The sequence below is a fragment of the Rhynchophorus ferrugineus genome, unplaced genomic scaffold (genome assembly GCF_030347505.1).
Source record: "Rhynchophorus ferrugineus isolate W39M unplaced genomic scaffold, kcgeb_rfMv2 rfM1, whole genome shotgun sequence".
NCBI lineage: Eukaryota > Metazoa > Arthropoda > Insecta > Coleoptera > Curculionidae > Rhynchophorus > Rhynchophorus ferrugineus.
In genome coordinates this window covers 14,991,540-15,012,186 of record NW_027472580.1, presented here as the reverse complement: position 1 = coordinate 15,012,186, position 20,647 = coordinate 14,991,540, and the positions used below count along the sequence as shown (strand labels likewise).

Genomic DNA, 20,647 nt, shown 5'->3' with positions numbered 1-20,647 from the left:
TAACAACTATAGAAAATATTTTTTATTAGAAAGTCGGTGTATATGTTTGAATAATCGCTGATATGTATCTGATTTAATTGAAACGTTCTGTAATAACGGCGATAAAATAGTTATATTTTGTTTTGTGAATGATTATTTAACGATACAATTGGATAATTCGGATTTTTTTAAACAATTATTCGTAAAAGTTCCTTTCATTATTACTGCATATGATATATTCATAATTTTGTTTAGTTACATAGATGCGGTATTACTACATGGCTTATAATTGATGAAAAATATGTACAAAATATAATTAATGTACAACAAGAAATATGTTGCCAAAGCCCATAATACACTTTTAGAAATTTATGGTGATGTTCCTCAGTTATATTCCAATGGCCGGTTTTAGTCTTAACGGTTTAAAAGTGGTGATGTTAATATGGTGGTGGAACAAGTTGAAAGACAATAAATTGTAAGACTAATAGGTTGAATACCCAGCTTAAGAATATTCGGACGTCTTGATGAATCAACTGTTTCCAGAGGTTTACAGGTAATACAGGTATAACAGATTAATTGAAAAGTCCCCTGCCTGACACATAGATGGCGCTACTAGAATTAAATCCATATGTTTTTTAGTCAGTCCTAACCTTCAAAAGATGCGTGTATAAATTTGACAGCTGTCGGACCATTAGTTCGTGAATTATTACATTTTGAGTGAAGCAACTTTTGTTATTGTGAAAAAAGTGGATAAAAAGAGATTTCGCGTGTTGATAAAATATTGCTTTTTGAAGGCAAAAAGTACAGTTGAAGCAAAACTTTGGCTTGATGCCGAGTTTTCGGACACTGCCCCAGGAAAATCAACCATCAAGGATTGGTATGCTAAGTTTAGACGTGGTAAAATTAGCACCGAAGGGGTGAACGCAGTGGAAGCCCAAAAAGGTTGTTACCGACAAAAACATTTAAAAAATCCACAAAATGATTTTGAGTGACCGTAAAGTGAAATTGAATGAAATAGCAAACACTTTAAAGATATCAACTGAACATGTACATAATATAATTCACGAATATTTGGGTATGAGGAAGCTACGGGCAAAGGGGATGCCGCGCGAGCTCACTATTGACCAAAATCAATAACGACAACAACGAGTTTTTCATCGATATGTGACAATGGATGAAACATGGTTCCATCATTTCACTCCGAAGTCCAATCGACAGTCATCCGAGTGGACTGCGTATGATGAACACGCTCCAAAGCGTGGGAAAACGCAACAGTCGGCTGGCAAGTTTATGGCGTCTGTATTTTAGGATGCGCATGGAATAATTTTCACTGATTACCTTGAAAAAGGAAGCACCATCAACAGCGACTATCACATAGCGTTACTGGACCGTTTGAAGAACGGAATCTTCGAAAAACGGCCGCATTTAAGGAAAAAGGAAGTGCTGCTTCACCAAGATAATTCACCATATCAAAAATCCATGAATTGGGCTTCGAATTGATTCCTCGTCCGCCCTATTCTCCAGGTCTGGCTCCCAGCGACTACTTCCTGTTCTCAGATCTCAAAAGTATGCTCGCTGGGAAGCAATTTTCGTCGAATAAAAGATGATCGCCGAAACTGAGTCCTATTTTGAAGCAAAGGACAAATCGTATTACAAAATGGTATCGAAAAGTTGGAGGGTCGCTATTATCAGTGTGCCACACTTGAAGGGAATTATGTTGATTAAAAAAAGAATTAATAAACCAAAAACGTGTGTTTTACTCTGGTAGGCCGGGTACATACAGGTACAGGTTTCAGGTAAAAGTTTTCTCGATAGTAGTGTGACTGTGAATGATAACATGATAACAACGAACGAATGAATGATAACAACGAACTCTAAGAACAAAAAAACGTTAGATAACTCAGGAGTTTAGTTTAGCATATTATTTTCTCAAAAAATTTCAATGATATAAATAGAATAAACTTAGTAATGTATTATTGCAAAAAATATAGTGAGTAACAGACCTAAAATCGAGTGAGAAGCACTTCTGGGCCCAATTTATATAACGCAACCATTTATATTTATAAAAGGAAATCTTTTAATAATTTACATAAGAGAGATTTACATAAGACCATAAAAATAATATTTTACACAGGATAATACTTAATGAAGTGATTTTCTACTAACTACTAACTTTTTGTCGACTGGGCAGATGTCGAACCACCAAGTCTAAGAACTTCAAAAAAAAATCAATTCCTCCGAGCCTTTGGCTTCATACATTATCCTTATTACATTACATTAAATGACAATAATTGGATCTAACAAGTTTCTAGTCCAATATATACCTAGAAACCTGGAATATATTTATTAATTTAATAAAACTATAAAGCTAATTAACAAGCGAATTCAACTAAATCTTCATAAATATCAGTTATTAGTTTACCCATATCTAATTGTAATCCAAAAAAAATAAGACGAACTAATTCTGACCAAGAAAGTGTAGTCTCAACAAGTTGTGCTTTTATTCATACAGTTTTTTGAGTCGTTTGATGGTGTACATATTAAGAAAACATGAATCTTCCGAATATTTACATTCAATTAATTTAAAAGGTTACACTAATAATCTAAGTTTTCTGTTTCAGTAGTTCAAATGCTAATCCCCCTTTACCAACTTCCAGACAATTTTTATTCCTAAAGGAAAAATAAATCTATTTTTGTTTCCTGAAATTACTCTCAATTTATCAATGATGCAATAATAGTAATTTTTAATAATATTTTACAAGAACGGTACAGGAGAAATAATATATCATTTATTTCTATTACGATTTGCAAGAAGTCATTTTAGCAAAACGATATAATAATATATTTAATGTCCTATTGTTCTATAAATATATTTATTTAACGATTTCTCTAAAATATCGTAAACAACCTCTCCGAGAAGAAATAGAATATTGTCATATATACTATTAAAGGTTAAGGGGTCAAAAAATACCGTAACTTTTAATATACCGAATAAGGTAACTATGTAATAAAGCGACTTTTTGTACTATGAAGAAATAATCAGAAATAAGGAAACTGAAGAAGATATTTTATTCGTAAAATACATCACGTATTGCAACGAAGATAATAATTCTCATTGTTTTCTTCTATTAATTAAATACGTAATTTGAAACGAACACAGAAAAAAACTAATTTAATTAAATTATAGTGAATTCTACCCGCATCTTGTATATAATTGTTTCCATATACACAGTGGTTCTAAAGTTCAAAATAGGTATTTTAATATTCAAAATATCACGTCATGATATTATAAACAAATATAATCATTGAGAAAAATGGGTGCAGTCACTCTCTGAGTTTGCAAACAAAATCATCTATAAATTTATAAAAGTGGGAATATATTTTGATCGAGGTGGGAATATATTTTGATCGAGGTTTGACATGGAAAATCCATATAGTGACAAAACGCAAACAGATTGGGGTTAAACTAAACCAAATATACTGAGTAATAGGGAGTAAATCTAAATTATCTTTAGATAACAATGTTTTGCTGTATAAGTCAATACTTAGGCTCATTTGGAACTGCGGGGTACTACTAGCAATTCTAACACAGATATCCTCCACAGGTTCTAGAATAAAGTATTGCGAGGGATCGTCGATGCCTCATATTACGTGTTCAACAAATTGATTCAGCTCGATACCGCCTTAGAACCCACAACGAGTGTGATTCGGAGTGTTAGTGCGAAGAACTTTGAAATACTATTATTGCATTCCAATTGCACTTGCCAAACAGTTAAATGTGAGCGATAACAGTGTAGTGCATAGGCTCGAACGCAAACTACCATACGAACTAATTGACAGCCAAATAGAGTGAGATTTAATAATCTCTAGAATAAGTTAGAATAGTTTTTAGAATAAGTTAGGAGAGACTCTAAAATAAGTTAGAATAGTATCTAGAATAAGATTTAGATTATTTTATCTAAATTGTACAGAGGATCACTTATTGAAGTGATTTTCTACATCTCAGGATGGTTATATTCTATAACTGAAATCACATAATAATACTTATTGCCTACGGGCAGACTGTTGACCTTCTAGGAGATTGATAAAAAAGATTATAAAAGGAAATTCAAATATCAATGACGTTTTGATTCAATCAACTGTCTAAGTTCTACTTTGCCACTGTAATTTAACTTCCAAGAAACTGCCAAGAAAATTCCAAATAATGTTATTAAGAAGTTGTTGACATAGGCTAATATAACGTTAGAAACAGTGAAGGATCTGAAAATGGATACTGTGGCAATCACCAAAAATAATCAGAAACCACAAAGAAAGACTGCGGTTATATTCTAAATTTACATTAAAAAAATAGTAGCGAATGCAAAATAACAGCTTAAATATTTGATATGGTAAATTGTATACATATTGAGGTTATTACGTTTAAACATGGCCAAACACTACTTGGTATCATCAATACGTTGTTATTTTTGGTCAACAATGAGCAAACGCGGCACCTACTTCGAACAGAGCTTTCCCATAGTCAAATGCTCATGCAATATAAAACCAACACGTTCCTTTGATATAATTACGATGTTAGCTAACTCACGTAACTTCATTTTTTGATAATTCAAAACGATTTTGTGCATTTTTATTTTTTTTATGTTCATTTTTTGTTACCACCTCATTTGGACTTCACTGCGTTCTGTATCATCGGTGTCTCTACGACCACGTTTGAAGAGACAAAACCAACGTTTTATTGTTGTTTCTGACGAAGTGGGGTCCTTATAATACTTTTCGGGTTATTGTTTCGCTTGAACGAATTTTGTTCACATTAAGAAGCAGTGAAAAATTAAAACACGAAATTGTTTTTGATCCATTGTTTTGAAAATAACCAAAGTAGTGTCACTATTAGCACAATAACTCACAAACTTTTAAACAGAATATTATGAAATTTTTGTAACTTACTGTACGTAAAAAAGGTCAGCACTAACTGAAAAAGTGCTTAATGCTATAAAACTAGAGCTAACATCTATGTTAGGCCCAGGACTTTTCGGTCCATCTGTTATATTCACTCGTCCTAATTTGGTTCGCTGAATTCATTTACTAATCTAGCTGGGTTACGCCAAGGATATGACGTCCCTCTATGGCTTTTCATTTATATCAGATGCTCCCTAATGATACCGTGTCACTAATATATTAGCATCTATAGGCTGACATAGATGTTGTAGTTTCAATCATACTGCACCATTCGTATTGCAGAGTGACACAATTTGAAAATAAATAAAACAAGAGAACGTATATAGCTTGTAAATATAAAACTACAGCAGGAATTCAAATTCGCGTTTATAGAACGCTGATGATTATGTCCCTTAAAATTAATTCTCATTTTAATTATTTAGCGAGTTTATTCATACAGATGCAAAAAGAATATCTCTACACTATGGCAAATATTAACTAATAAACTAAAAAAAGTATAGTTAACTAAATATGACATTACGAAATCGTCATTAACATTTAATAAAATGTCTAGTAATAATAAAACCATAGATGCGAAATTGCTTATTTTATTTTAATTGAAACAGCGTCCATTTCTTACGTACATTATTCTTGTTATATAATAAAAAGCTTCCAATATTTCGATCGACGAAATAAGAAAAACAACACTGTCGTTGCCAACCTCAAACCCATTAAAACGTAATTAGCAGCTGCCGAAAAAAATGGCCTTTAGCCGGTTGGGGTCAAACTTTTTTTTAACTAATAACCATTAACCTTTATCACCAAATAAGTCGTGATGTTTTTCGAGGATAGATATTTAGAGCTCGAAACAACCAGACAGAAAAGACTGTCATCGGTCCGTGCTTCGTCTAATTTATTCTTGAAAGGAAAAACCAGTTTTATACGTGTTTTGGTAGAATATTATTTTGTTTGCTAATTTTTATTCTCTAGGTTCTTAGATTTTATAGTTTAGATTTAATTATTATACGAATTACTTTGTACACACGAATTTTATTATATTTACAGGTATAGATGTATAGCTTCCATTGGACGCCAATTACGCTCCAGCACGTTATATTTGCGGTGGTCTTTCTAAGCCTTGTATTTAGATGGTCTGTCGGCCTGTCGTGTTTACTACTGCGCGACCAAGCAGTACTTTTTATTATTGATATATTCTATAGTAAGACTCGACTATAACGATTTAGTTGGATGTTACGTACTAAGATTGTAATAAACAAACACTACATTTTACTGTAAAAATAATTTTAGTAGTTTTATTCACTGGTTCACTCATCCATGCTTAATCGAAACGGTGAAGTTGAAGACTTAACATTTCTAAAACAGTTATTAGCACGCTACTGCGGAATAGAAAAGTTAATAGAATCACTACAATCAATCTTAGTACAAGATGTTAAGCGTGAATTGCAAACAAACGAGCGAAAGCTAATAGCAAAATAATTTAATAAAAAACCATGACTTAAAAAAAAAAAAAGCTCAGTAGCTTGACTTGAATTGCAATTTAACGACGTACATTGCTATCAAAAAGTCATAAACACTTTTAAATCATGATGCTAATTTATTCTTCCATTGATTACAACCATCGTAGGCTATTTATTTAGAAATGAATTTTGAATTCTTGAACGTTTGAAAGATGTTTCATTAAAATACATATATTGTATAGAACTATTAGTAATAATTGTTAAATTAATTGAACTGACGTGAATGTCTGTGTGAACATCGTATGTTTAAATTAGCAAAAATATACGAGCAAATATATAAAGAAAACCCACAACAATATTTAATCTAATGAAATCGAATTAATCGATCCGCGGATATATATATGGAAATATTGATACTTAATATATATATATATATATATATATATATATATATATATATATATACATATATATATATATATATATATATATATATATATATATATATATACATATATATATATACATACATATATATATATATATATACATATATATATATACATATATATATATATATATATATATATATATATATATATATATATATATATTAATTTTGTAAAAACATTAAAAAATATTGGTAAACAACAACCCTTAAAATACCAAATAGAACCAAAACTTTTTAAATTTTGCTGAAAAATATTAATATATGGATATATTGACTGCTAACATTTATTTTCTCAGTATACCTGGTTCAAGAACCTGTTATGATTATAATCCATTTTATTAGCCTAGTTTTACTCAATAAGATTTTAAAAACTGCTTTCTGATGGGTATATGATAATAAGTTACATTTTCTAATGAAATTTTGCAGTAAATTTTTAGCAACGATACGGAAGATCATTTGGGAGCAGGTTGATCAAGTTACGGTTGAATTGAAAAGTCCCCGGCCTGACATATAGTTATAAGTCCATGTGTTTTTTAGTTAGCCCTAACCCTCAAAAGATGCGTGTATAAATTTGACAGCTGTCGGATCATTAGTTTGTGAATTATAGCATTTTGAGTGAAGCAATTTTTGTTATTGTGAAAAAAATGGATAAAAGGAATTACGCATGTTAATAAAATATTGCTTTTTAAAGGGAAAAAATACAGTTTAAGCAAAACCTTGACCTGATGCCGAGTTTCCGGGCACTGCCCCAGGAGTATCAACCATCAAGAATTGATATGCTAAGTTTAGAGGTGGTGAAATGAACACCGAAGACGGAGAACGCAGTGGACGCCGAAAAGAGGTTGTTACCGACGAAAACATAAAAAAAACAAAATGACTTCGACTGACCCTAAATTGAAAATGAATGAAATATCAGACACATTTAAGATATCAACTGAAGGTGTATATCAAATTATTCACGAATATTTGGGTATGAGAAAGCTCTATGCAAAGTGGGTGCCGTGCGAGCTCACTTTTGACCAAAAACAAGAACGAGTTGATGATTGGAAGCAGTGTTTGAAGATGATCAAACGTAATAAACCCGAGTTTTTGCGTCGGTATGTGACAATGGATGAAACATGGCTCCATCATTTCACTCCGAAGTCCAATCGACAGTCATCCGAGTGGAGTGCACATGATGAACCCGCTCCAAAGCGTGGGAAAACGCAACAGCCGGTTGGCAAGGTTATGGCGTATATATTTCGGCATGCGCATGGAATAATTTTCAATGGCCACCTTGCAAAAGGAAGGACCATCAACAGCGACTATTACGTAGCGTTATTGGACCGTTTGAAGGACGAAATCGCCGAAAAACGGCCACATTTGAAGAAAAAGAAAGTGCTGCTACACCAAATGCATTGTGTTACAAACCAGTGAAAACGATGGCAAAAATCCATGAATTGGGCTTCGAGTTGCTTCCTCATCCACCGTATTCTCCAGATCCGGCCCCCAGCCACTATTTCCTATTCTCAAATCTCAAAAGAATGCACATTGGGAAGAAAATTTCGTCGAATAAATAGGAGATCGCCGAAACTGAGCCAAAAAAATGTGTTTTACTATGGTAGGCGCGGACTTTTCAATTGACCTGTTAGGTTAGCCCTATACGGCCTAAAACGTAGATGGGTTTTTTATTGTCATACCATAAGTGTGGCTATTGTAATTGTGTGTAATTTAAAAAAAAATAATAACGGAGGCTGCTACCTGAAATGTTTCAAATCTTTGCTATTTTCATCTTATTCGGGTGTAAAATTACGATGAGTAAGAGACAAGCCACAAGACGCTGTAACATTATCTATTCTATTCATATCTATTCATGCTGGTTAAAACAGCATTCACTTGATAGAAGAAATATGTTCGATTCTATACATTGTGCACTCAATTACTCACTTTTTCCAACCTACTACATGCTATTAATTTTTGCCCGATATTCATTCATTATCGCCAGTGTGGCATTTCAACAATGAAACACTTTCAAAACGTATATAAAATTAAATATGATTTCTTAAAATTATCGTCCTAGCATAATTTTAAATGAATATATACTGAATTTTTTATTATTTTACACTAAACATGATATAAATCATATCTCCTTCAACATTCTGTTATAATTATACAAGTCTACATTAAGAATTAATATGAAAATACCTTTTTTTGTGAATACTAAACCAGTTAACATTCTTTTAAGATTTAACTCTATTTTATGAAGTTTGCTAGACCGCTTCACCGCTATGTTTCATGAAATTTATTGATAAAAATAGAAGAAATAAGAGAGAAAAAAAAAAACAAAAATATCGAATGGGCTGAAATGTAAAATGTATTTCTATCTAATATGTGCTCTTTTTCACTGATTATTACAGGAGGGATAAGTTAATTTGGCGGAAAAAATACTGGGAGAAGGGGGAGTAAATGGGAGAGTTAAAAGGCGAGATATAAACGGGTTTTCTGGGGATTTCTGAGAAATGGAGGTATCTGTATCTATACATTTTCGCTACGCGTTGAAGATAATGGTTGAAGAATAAATGGACCTAAAGATACGGTAAATAACCAAGAGATGGTTTGGGTCACATTGTTTCAGGAGAATGAGACCAGCTTATTTTGGCCGCATTCATGAGTGAATAATATTTGATAAAATTATCTAATTATTCTGATATATCGCCAGGGGATTTGAATAGAGGTTATATAAAATTAATTTAAATTTCTTAAAAAACTTTAGACCAAAAATTTGGTATAATAATTTATAATATGATGGATGATGTCTTTGTTTTTGTTCAATTTATTAATAATCTAATAAGAAGAAAAACTTTTAACTTGATGTTAACATATTTTGTCACTGTTACGAATTATACGAAAGAAAACTCAATAATTAATTCAATTTCCTTAAAAGAAAACACATAAAATATCGGCCGATTACACACCAGCCATTGGAATACGGCAGTTAATAAGTAATTTGTCATGGCTCAACACCTGTTGCTGCGTTTGGTGACTGCCAGTTCCATCAATCATAATGAGGATCGGTTTAATGGTGACGTTGCCGCGAAAATATTTTCATGTAAATTGAAATTTAGGATGTCTTTTTCTGGTAACTTCCTCGATAAATGCCAAGGAAACACGTCGAAAACAATAATACAGAATTAGGATTATTAAATTATGCACATCTGATGCAAATAAGTTAAAATTAAATATGCCAGCTCATTAAATCGAATAAAATATAGTTTAAGGAATGGTGCTTTTTAATTATTGAAGATATAAATCAATCGATGCACTATGCACCATTTGTAAATTGTAATAAAATTTATTTACTGAAACATAAAAATTTTATTGGCCATGTCGCATATACAGGAATAACTTAGTTTTTATTACCATAAGAATTGACAGGAAAAGATTCAATTCAATAATATGAAAATGTATACTCAAAGTAGATATTTTTGAGTGATCAAATGTTCGAAAAAATAATTTGTGTTTGTTGGTACTATGCGATTCCAAGACATAAAAGACTACCACGACGAGGTCTCACTCTCTTTTCTATTCCCTACACCCTAGTAGCTGTACCACTTCCACAGCGCTACCGTACTTCCTTTACATAACCTAATATCCTGTCCAATCTCCCGTCGACGACCTGTATCAGTTAAAAACGAAATAAACAAGTATTTTTTGAGCCAGTGTTATCAGTTCTCGTGCAAATTCCTTACAAAAATAGTAGTGAGTGTTCAGAGAAACAATCGCATCGACAGCCACACATTCCAACTGAGTAACATATACTATGAAAGTCGTTTTCTGCAATACAAGGGAAATATGGAAGACATGCATTCCACACCCTGTAGTTCGTTCTGATGATCAGAGAAGATGGCATCTCGATAATCATGGTTCAGTGTCTTCAAATATTGGCCATTTATTAATCTATTGTGCACCTAAAATCAGAAAAATTCCAAACAATATCAGTGAATCTAAGAAAAAAATTATTTGCCTTATAATTTTAAATTCCTCAATCAAATTGGCAATTTGTGAAATTAATTATTATATGGGACAAAAATTTGTTTATTATGGTAATTATAGACCTGGAGTCTGAGTAAACAAAACTATTAATATGACACCTAAGCAGTCCTAAAAGACGATTTAAATGACCGATAGAATCTGCAATATGGACATTTCATCACACGATCAAGCCATTAATTCCCAAGGATATATCATTGAAATTGGCGCAGTTTGCCGTAAGGTTGCTAAAAAGTGTCCATCAGTAGGAAACACGCAACTATATGTTTCTGAAAAATCATGTCATTGAAGTGTTGAACGTTGAAATCTCTCATTCATCATATATTTTAATATTCTGTAAAATATGTTATGCATGTTACATGCTATTGCTAATTTCTTTTGAACTACACCTTGTTTCCAACTCCAACCAACTTTATCCCCAACAAGACTTATGACAATGTATGACTTTGATGTGAATGTGGATAGCTCCATTAGACCAACCCAATCTTTTGGCAATTGGGATTATTGCAATAAATCCACTTTTAATCCCCTATCACATAGAATCGCTTCTTTTTTTTATGAAATTGCATTTTAAGTCAACTCGTCCATTTTCCTTCCTTCTGGACATTTTCTATCGAATGCAAATATCTGGAAACAAAGTCTGGTATATTAATTGTATCCGATCTTTTTCCTAGCCCCCTTTTTTATCATTGATATTAAAATCACAATTTTTAAATAAATGAAACCAAAACCGACAATTGGGATATAACCTAGCGGCATCATCATAAGTTCATCAGCATCGCAAAGTGTCAAAAATAATAATGAACGTTCAAAACATAATTACATCCGTTCAATGAATAGAGCTTGTTACACACTGAAAAACTTAATAATACCAAATGGAAAACACTTAAAAGTTTGGTGGTACATAAAAACCATTAATATGTCTTGTCAATGTCAATTTTTTTGATTGAATAAACTGTTCAGTGTCGAAGAAGAAGAAGGCAAAAATGATTGATTTTCAGGAAGAAAATTGTTCTTATCGCTTAACATGATTGCAAAAGGAATTCCTTTTTAATGTTTACTAACTTGTTGAATACGCAATGATGATGTTATAATTTACCGTTAATAACATGAATTAATTTTTCAAATATCTAATAACTTTCGTTCTAGAAACAGTAAATTTAAACTGTAAAGTACATTATTCTGCTCTATCGACGAAATTTTAATCGATTGATTATAATTATGGTTTAGAGTATCTTCAAATGCAAGAGCGAAAACATGCACACCTGGAGAAATTATAACAAAAAGAAACGAGCTAAAATCTCTTTACATTTAGGCTATGCGCGCAAAAAGAAAATAAGTGGAAATGAAGAAAAATCAATTAACAAAAACATCAACACCAGTAGTATAAAATAATATAACTAGAGCGAAGAATGAATTGATAAAAACAAATAGGTTGAGAAGGCAATAAAAACAAGATGTATAAAATACGTTTTTTCGGCAGTGCTATAAGTTAAACAGTTATAGTTATTGGCTTGGTACTATAACTTTTGGAATATTCATATTATATGAAATGCTGTTCTGACAAATCAGAGGCTTTAGGTCGAGACAACTAGTAATCAGAAAGAGCAAATACCAAACGGAAATGCCGGTCCCACTTATCCTTTTCCACGTATAGTTTCATTAATTTTGCAATACGTGGTCAAACAGTTATCATATTTCAAAATAACTTGAATATGTTTTTTACAATAAAATTCTGTTAACTTCCCTCAATTCATAGCAAACTTCCGTGATGGTTTCGTTCATCGTTAGCCGAGTTAAAAAAGAAGGAGGTTCTATGTTAGGCTATATATATATATATATATATTTTTTTTTAATGTATGTTCACCGATTTCTTCGTCAATTATGGACCGATTTCCAAAATTATAAAAAAGAATTCAAGAAGAATTCAGAAGAATGCACCGAAGTAGTTCGATCAGAACCAAGTCAGGATCTGGCAACGGAATCCGGAGAAGTCGACGGAAAATTTCAAGTCACGTACAAAGTTTTCCTATATTGTTTGTCCCTAAAATAATCGGATATTTGGGTATAATGTTGTTGCTGAATTGATGTGACGGAAGACCGGAAGCCGTTCAGTGCAAAAGCCGATCAGATTTAAGTAGGGTTTCGAGCCCAAACAATACAAAAATAGTAATATAATTTTGTGATATATACACAGAATGAAAATACCAAAAAAAAATGTAATTTGTTACTGATCAAATTGATCAGTTGGTAGTAGTTAAAATAATAATATAAATAGATAAATAGGTTTAGGTAGGTATTGAGCTAAATTGTGTGTATATAGTAAAGTATAAAATAGGTTTAGTAGATAGTTTAAATAAGGTCTTTGTTTATTTTTTACTTAGTTATTACAACGATTATTATCTACATATATTATTTTAAATCGTTTTTTTTTGTGTTAAAAATCTAAGTTTGATAATTTTTCTATTTTTAGAGAGTTCCTTATTTATTTTTTGAATTCGGTTTAATTTTATGTTAAAAATATTTTATAACGAAAATTTGTTCATTTTTCGTAAACTTGTTAAACCATTAACCACAACCTCAGCAAACCTCAGTTTAAATCAGCATTTTCATATCTCAACAACTGCAGATATCATCAATTTTCAGCAAATGACGCTAATTCGACTCGAAAACTCGAAAATAATACGACAGAAAAGATATAAAATCTCTAACATTTCAAGGTTATGTTGTTGTTAAAGTTATTACTAGTAATCCCACAAGTATATTGCATACAGATTATTAATACGGTTTTTATACGAAAATGAAAAGGTCGCTTTTTAAGTAACGACTCCGAGCTAAAAATTCAGGTTTAGTCTGGAGAGAGAAAATGTAGTTAACCTTTTAGAACCAATTTACATTGGTTGATATCCGACGCAAAGTGTAAACACACAGGTAACAGCCGGTTGCGCTAAATAATTGAACAAACAACGCGCCAGTATGGAAAAATAGTCGGTTGAGTTTTTTTCAGCTTCTTTATCGAAAACAGCCGATAGAAAAAGGAAAATAACAGCCGTCGAGATAATTCCCAACCAGGAATAAAACAGTTAAAAACGAATTAGAGATTTCTAGAAATACCGCAAATGATCCACGGTGTAATTGCAGCAGGTATGAAAAAAAAACAAACACTGTCTGTTACGCAAGATCGCAGCTGTAAAAGGAAAATTTTATTTTCCGTATTAACTAAATATTTTAAATTGTTTCCATTGAATCGGTAAAAGCTCACACATGTAACTACTATAAATTAACTTGGGAAGTTATGCTTATCTCCGATATCTCTAACAAAAACATCAACACCTGTAGTATTATATACACTTATAGTTAATGGCTTGGTACTATAACTTTTGGAATATTCATATTATATGGGCTGCTTTTCTGACAAATCAGGGGCTTTAGACCGAGATAACTAGTAACCAGAAAGAGCAAATACCAAACGGAAATGTCGAAGTCCCACTTAACCTTTTCCACGTATAGTTTTATTAATTTTGCAATAGGTGGTCAAACAGTTATCATATTTCAAAATAACTTGAATATGTTTTTTACAAAAAAATTCTTTTAAATTCCCGCAATTCATAGAAAACTTCCGTGATGGTTTCGTTCACTGTTAGCCGAGTTAAAAAAGAAGGAGGTTGTATGTTAAGCTGTAAGTCGATGGAAAACGAAAAGTCACGTACAAAGTTTTCCTATATTTTTTGTCCCAAAAAAAAAAACAAACACTGTCTGTTATACAAGATCGCAGCTGTAAAAGGAAAATTTTATTTTCCGTATTAACTATATATTTTAAATTGTTTCGATTGAATCGGTAAAAGCTCACATATGTAACTACTATAAATTAGTTTGGGAAGTTATGCTTATCTCCCATATCTCTCGCAACATAGGTTCGAGATAATAACTCATCTTGTTTCATTGGAAACATTGATTAGGCAAGAAATATTTTATGAATCGAAATATGCAATAGTCCGATGAAACTTAATAAAATATTTTAAAACTTTTGCAATAACATGTGATTAAGTGTTGTTATATTAAAACACGAACAAGTATGATATATATAATAAAAGATTCAAATATTTGTATTGCGTTGGTTACTAAACATTACTGTATTTAATGTTAAAGATGAAATTAAAAATAGTTTTATATCGAATAGGTGAGAGTAAGTGAGGATGTTCGATTGTTAACTACCTATATAATAAAATACGAATAGATTTCAAATAAAATATAATTCTATAAACGCTGTATTCTATAATTCAATATTTATTATTTAGTTCTAAACAAAGGGGTGAAATAACTCTACCTTCTTTCGTTTAATTTTATAATTAATGTTTTAGATAGAATTGGTCACCATTTCAAAACAAGTTAACTAATCAATTAATTGTATAAACAACTGAATTGTATAAACTCATTTGTTATATATAGTAAAAAGGGAGTTTTAAAAAGTGTGTACACGGTTTAGTTAACTTGTCTAATTCGTCGGATCATTGTTCTATAGCATATTCAATAAAAACGATTTTAATGAAATGGGTAACTAAAAATTTTAGAACAAGAAATTTGTTTAAAGTATTGTACATCGATAGCCGTTACGTTTTCCATCTTTAAGGAAATTTACGGATTGCATGTCGAAAGAACGATGTATATTTTGAGGATATCCACCAATCGACCCATTATTTGATATCTTCTTAAGAAGTTAAGCACTGCTCAGACAAGCATCAGACTCATATGTCCGAACAAATAGTAATCAGAAGAAGGAATGTCCGGAATTCAGATTTTAATGTGTCCAAGTATATTTCTCCCGATTTTACAACATATGGTCGAGCGATGTTATTCTGTTATTGTTGAATAACATTGTTGTGTCTTCGGTTGTATTCAGGCCGTTTTTTGCACAGTGCTCGGCTCTTGTAGCCGATAGCGTTCTCCATTAATGATTTCATCGTGTAATCCTTTTAAAATCTTCGTCATGAATCATCTATTTCTCTTCGATGTCAAAATAACCTCTTTTAAAGTGTCAAAACTAGCATTCACATATTGAAATCGATGGAGCATGGTTGATATAAGCTTCACACAGCATTCGATGAATTTTGAGCAGCCTTTTTCTTCAAACTGAAGTAACAAAGTTAAACTTCAAATGCGATTCAAATTTTTATTCGTATTTCGACGAAATTACACATGCCGAAAAGTGAAGCTAGTCAGTGAGGCTACAACATGTTGTTGTTACAAATGTACCCGATACCGTTTAATACAAAATAACAGCATTTAGAGTAAATACTTTAAAATTAATTTTTGGATCCAATGTACAGTTCTAAAAAATAATTTCTGTGATTATTTGACTGCGATAAAACACAGGACATCTTAAATAACTTAAATGTATCTAAGTTAAGTGTATTTTATTAATTATTCATATCAAACTGATCGAGCAATCCAAATTCAATTAGCACAATTAATAAAGGATGATATATAATGCTGTACCTATTAATATATTGTATAAAAATCCTGAAGTAAATTCTTCAATTAGAAAATAGGGAGTTAGGAGACAAAAAACCAATATATTGTTTATAGACATAATGTTAAATCATATATGTTCAACCATTCTACTGTTTTAAGAAAGCATCAAGCGATCAAATTCATCTTATTGATCTGAGAACATTACAAAATAAGAAGACTCCTTAGACCTATTTTGGCTGAAGTTCTGCAAGGTAGTGATTTGGGATCACTTTTGTATCTGCTCTATACTGCTGATATCTCAACAACAAGATAAACATTTGGCGCTATTATGGTAAAATATGTATACTTATCCAAGGCCTGTAGAAAAACTACATGTAGCGGTGAACAAGATCTACAAAAAGGACTACAGACTGAAAATTAAAGCTTAATAGCTCCAAATCTGCCCCTTTTAATTGTACGTTGCAGCGAAATGACAAATACCTGATTATATCACTTGACGGATGTTCTATTCCTCAAGCAGAATCAGGTAAATACTTGGAAGTACATCTCGTTGGAGAGTTGAATTGGAAACACCAGGTTAGACAAAAAGTATAACCGATTATACTCAAAGTCGAGCAACTGTACGGATTAGTCGGAATATACTCTCAATTTAACCTAAAATCAAACAGCCAATTTGGTCGTATGATGTGCAGATATGGGGTTGCACTTAAACATCAAACCAACTCGTAATCCAACGCACTCAAACCAAAGTTCCCCGATTAATTAAGAATTCTTATCACTACGTAAGCAACGAAGAGCTGCATGATAACCTCGGAATCAAATGGATATATGGATTAAAACATGATGTAAGGTTACTAAATCACATCAACGTGGAAACAATACAGCTACTGGACAACAAGTAGGAAGTTAGAAGATAGAAGCGAACCAAACCACAAGAACTTGTTTGGTTTATAAGTGTATTCTCAACTATAGATTAAGTAGTTTAGTTTTATTTTAATTTGGGAAATACATACAGATGTATTAATTAATCCCGTACTTGCCTTGTTTGTGTATATTTTGCAAGTACAACAGAACAGTATTAATAAATTTTAACTTTGTTAGTGTTAAGAGTGTTCTAGACATACCGAATGTAAGATGTAATTAATAAAAAAAATCTGAAAAACAAAATTAAATTTTTGGTCAATCACAAAAAGTCAAAAAGAATCTCACTAATAATAATAAAAAGGTCATAAAAACTGTGTAATTACCAAGAATTTATACCAGATATTTTTATTGCTTATATAAAACAAAATAAAAAAACACCGTATACCTAATATGACGTTCCTAATTTGTCGAATATATCCACACAATACAATAATCCAGCAAACAAATTAAAAAAAACACCAACAATGTTTTCAGGCACCAGATGAAACCAAAAAAAAGGTAAACACTGATCGATATCGCAAAAATTTGAATTTGGCGCCACCCCTCAGTACGATGATAATCAAAACAATCGAGGATCGCGCGTCGTCGTCGCCCGCCGTCGATCGCGTTCGTTTGTTTCCTTCTCTGTCGGAACCGATCGGCAACTGTTCTACCACGGCCTACCGCGAACGCACTGAGCGACTTATCAAAGGTGGCAGGTGCACGAGGTGCGATAGGTGCCGGCCAAGGACTTTCGGGTCGTAGAGTGCTCTGATTTCAGTGGTGGGGGGCGCGGTACCATGCCATGGGTCAGCTAAGGCGGGATGGTACCAATGGTTCATTCTTGAGTAGTAGCGATTCGATACAGAGACGAATTGAAAATATTTCGACGACGACCATTCATTTGTTTGTGTACGTTATTTCTCACCTGTGCAAATATCAATAGAGCTAAGTGAGATAATGTAAATATGTCACAGCAGTACTCATGAAAATAATATCCATTAGCAGTGGAATAATTAGCTATATTAAAATATCTCTTTCGGGAAGATCACTACCCACTACAAAAGGTTTTGAGAAAATAATACAAAACTCAGAAATCTAATGGAAGATATATTTTCTGTTGTAATATAAAGGATTGATTGTTTAAGTTCCATCTAGGCAGATACATTGCGTATTACTCCTTACTTACATTTAAGCATGTAAAAATAACCGCTTGGTGACGCAGTGGTAAAGGCGATGGGAAGGTCCTCCTACTGTTACGATAGCCGCGGGTTCGAATCCTGTTGGGGCATGTTTTGCATTTTAGGCAAGAGTATAAAATCCGACAAGGAAAATTATCCCAGTCACGCCAGTAACCAGGCTGGGTAAGACCGGATGTCTTCTGGGGTGATTTCTAAAGTTGGTCACTTGACAGTCGGTAGGATTAATGTTCTCTTTTGAATTCATTTAATTAACCAGATGTAAATTAATTGTTCAGAAAAGGGGACCGGTTAATCTTGGATTGGTAATCGTCCTACAGATTCTCGAAACATTTTATGGCGTGGAGTTTGGGTGAATGTATCGCAACTGAAGCTGTAGGATCACAAAAGGTCGATTTAAGATGTTCAAAGACCCCTAGCCATTGACTTTTCCAATTAGGAACACTCGAGCTCTAAACAACATCTCTAGTCTACAGGTATTTAGATAGAAGCTTGAAGTAAGGGTCCGAGACACCGAGAAAAATATCGATATTTCGATAAATCTATATATCGTTTCCCATATTTTTGAAAAAAATATTGATATATCGATATATCGGAGAAAAAAAATATCGAAATTTTTTTGGCAATATATAATGATAATTTTAATAAACCCTTAGAATTAAGTACAAAACATACTATTTCTCTAATATTAGCTACCTAAATACACTACCTAAATACACCTTTAAAAGTAAGTACCTATTTGAAAGGTTCATTAAAAATTATTCAATGGATTTTTTATACAGTTTAAAAAATATATTTAATTTTTTTTTAAAAATATTGAGAAATATAAGCTGAAGGAACTATCGATATATTGATCAAAAAATTTTCGGCCATAAATACCGATATTTATCGATAAGTAAATACGGTATCACAAACAAAAAGGATCAGTTTAAACAATCTCGAAAACATATTCATGAAAATTCTATAAGAACAAATTACAATACAATAACATAAAGTACAATACAATAACAAAAAGTGATACATTAATTATAGCGATCCTCCAACTTTTCGATACCATTTTTGTAGTACGATTGCTTCAATATAAGCTACAGTTTCGTCAATCTTCATTTAAAGAAAATGTCTTCCCAGCGAGCATTCTTTTGAGATCTGATAATAGGAAATAGTCGCTGGAGGTCAAATCTGAAGAATAACACGGTGTATTGTTTTGTTGAAGTAGCACGTTCTTTTTCTTCAAATGCAGTCGTTTTCGGCGATTTCGTCCTTCAAACGATCCAATAACGTTATGTAATAGTCGCTGATGATGGTCCTTCCTTTTTTAAGGTAGTCAATGAAAATTATTCCATGCGCATCCCAAAATACAGACGCCATAACATTGCCAGCCGACTATTGCGTTTTCCCAGACTTTGGAGCGGGTTCATGATGTGCAGTCCACTCGGATGACGATTGGTCGATTGGACTTCGGAGTGAAATGATGGAGCCATGTTTCATCCATTATCACATAACAGAAACTCGGGTTTATTACGCTTCGTCGTCTTCAAACACTGCTCCGAATCATCAACTCGTCGTGGTTTTTGGTCAAGAGTGAACTCGCGCGGCATCCACTTTTCACAGAGCTTTTTCATACCCCAATATTCAGTTTCAATTTCAGTTTCAGTCAAATTCAGTTTCGTTCAGTTTCAATTTACGGTCATTCAAAATCATTTTGTAAATGTTTTCGTCGGTAACAACCTTTTTTGGGTGTCCACTGCGTTCACCGTCTTCGGTGCTCATTTCACCATGTCTAAACTTAGCATACCAATCCTTGATGGTTGATTTTACTGGGGCAGTGTGCGAAAACTCGGCATCAAGCCAAATTTTTGCTTCAACTGTACTTTTTCCCTTCAAAAATCAATATTTCATCAACACGCAAAATTCCTTTTTATACATTTTTTTCGCAATAACAAAAATTGCTTCACTGAAAATGCTATAATTAACAAAGTAATGATCCGACAGCTGTCAAATATATACACGCATCTTTCGAGGGTTAGAGCTAACTAAAAAACATATGTATTTAACTATAGTAGCGCAATCTATGTGTCAGGCCGGGTACATTTCAATTGACCTGTTAGAACTGTTGACCTGTAATCAGGGGAATTGACTGGAAATTCCGTCAGTAATAAGTTTTAAAACAGAAAACTATTAAAAATTACTTTTATCGCCGC

The 20,647-nt window shown here is 32.3% G+C and overlaps 1 protein-coding gene across 4 annotated transcripts in view; it reads right to left on the bottom strand.

The window, feature by feature from the left end:
* The window catches only part of Samuel (SAM-motif ubiquitously expressed punctatedly localized protein), a 334,669-nt gene that overhangs the window by 143,763 nt on the left and 170,259 nt on the right, over positions 1-20,647 (bottom strand). The window contains exon 1 of one of the 4 annotated variants that reach the window (XM_076402040.1): positions 17,654-17,952. The exons of the other annotated variants lie outside the window; for them this stretch is intronic. The gene's annotated coding sequence lies outside the window, so the exon portion shown is untranslated. Of the gene's footprint in view, positions 1-17,653; positions 17,953-20,647 lie in introns of those variants that run through there. 4 annotated transcript variants of the gene reach the window in all.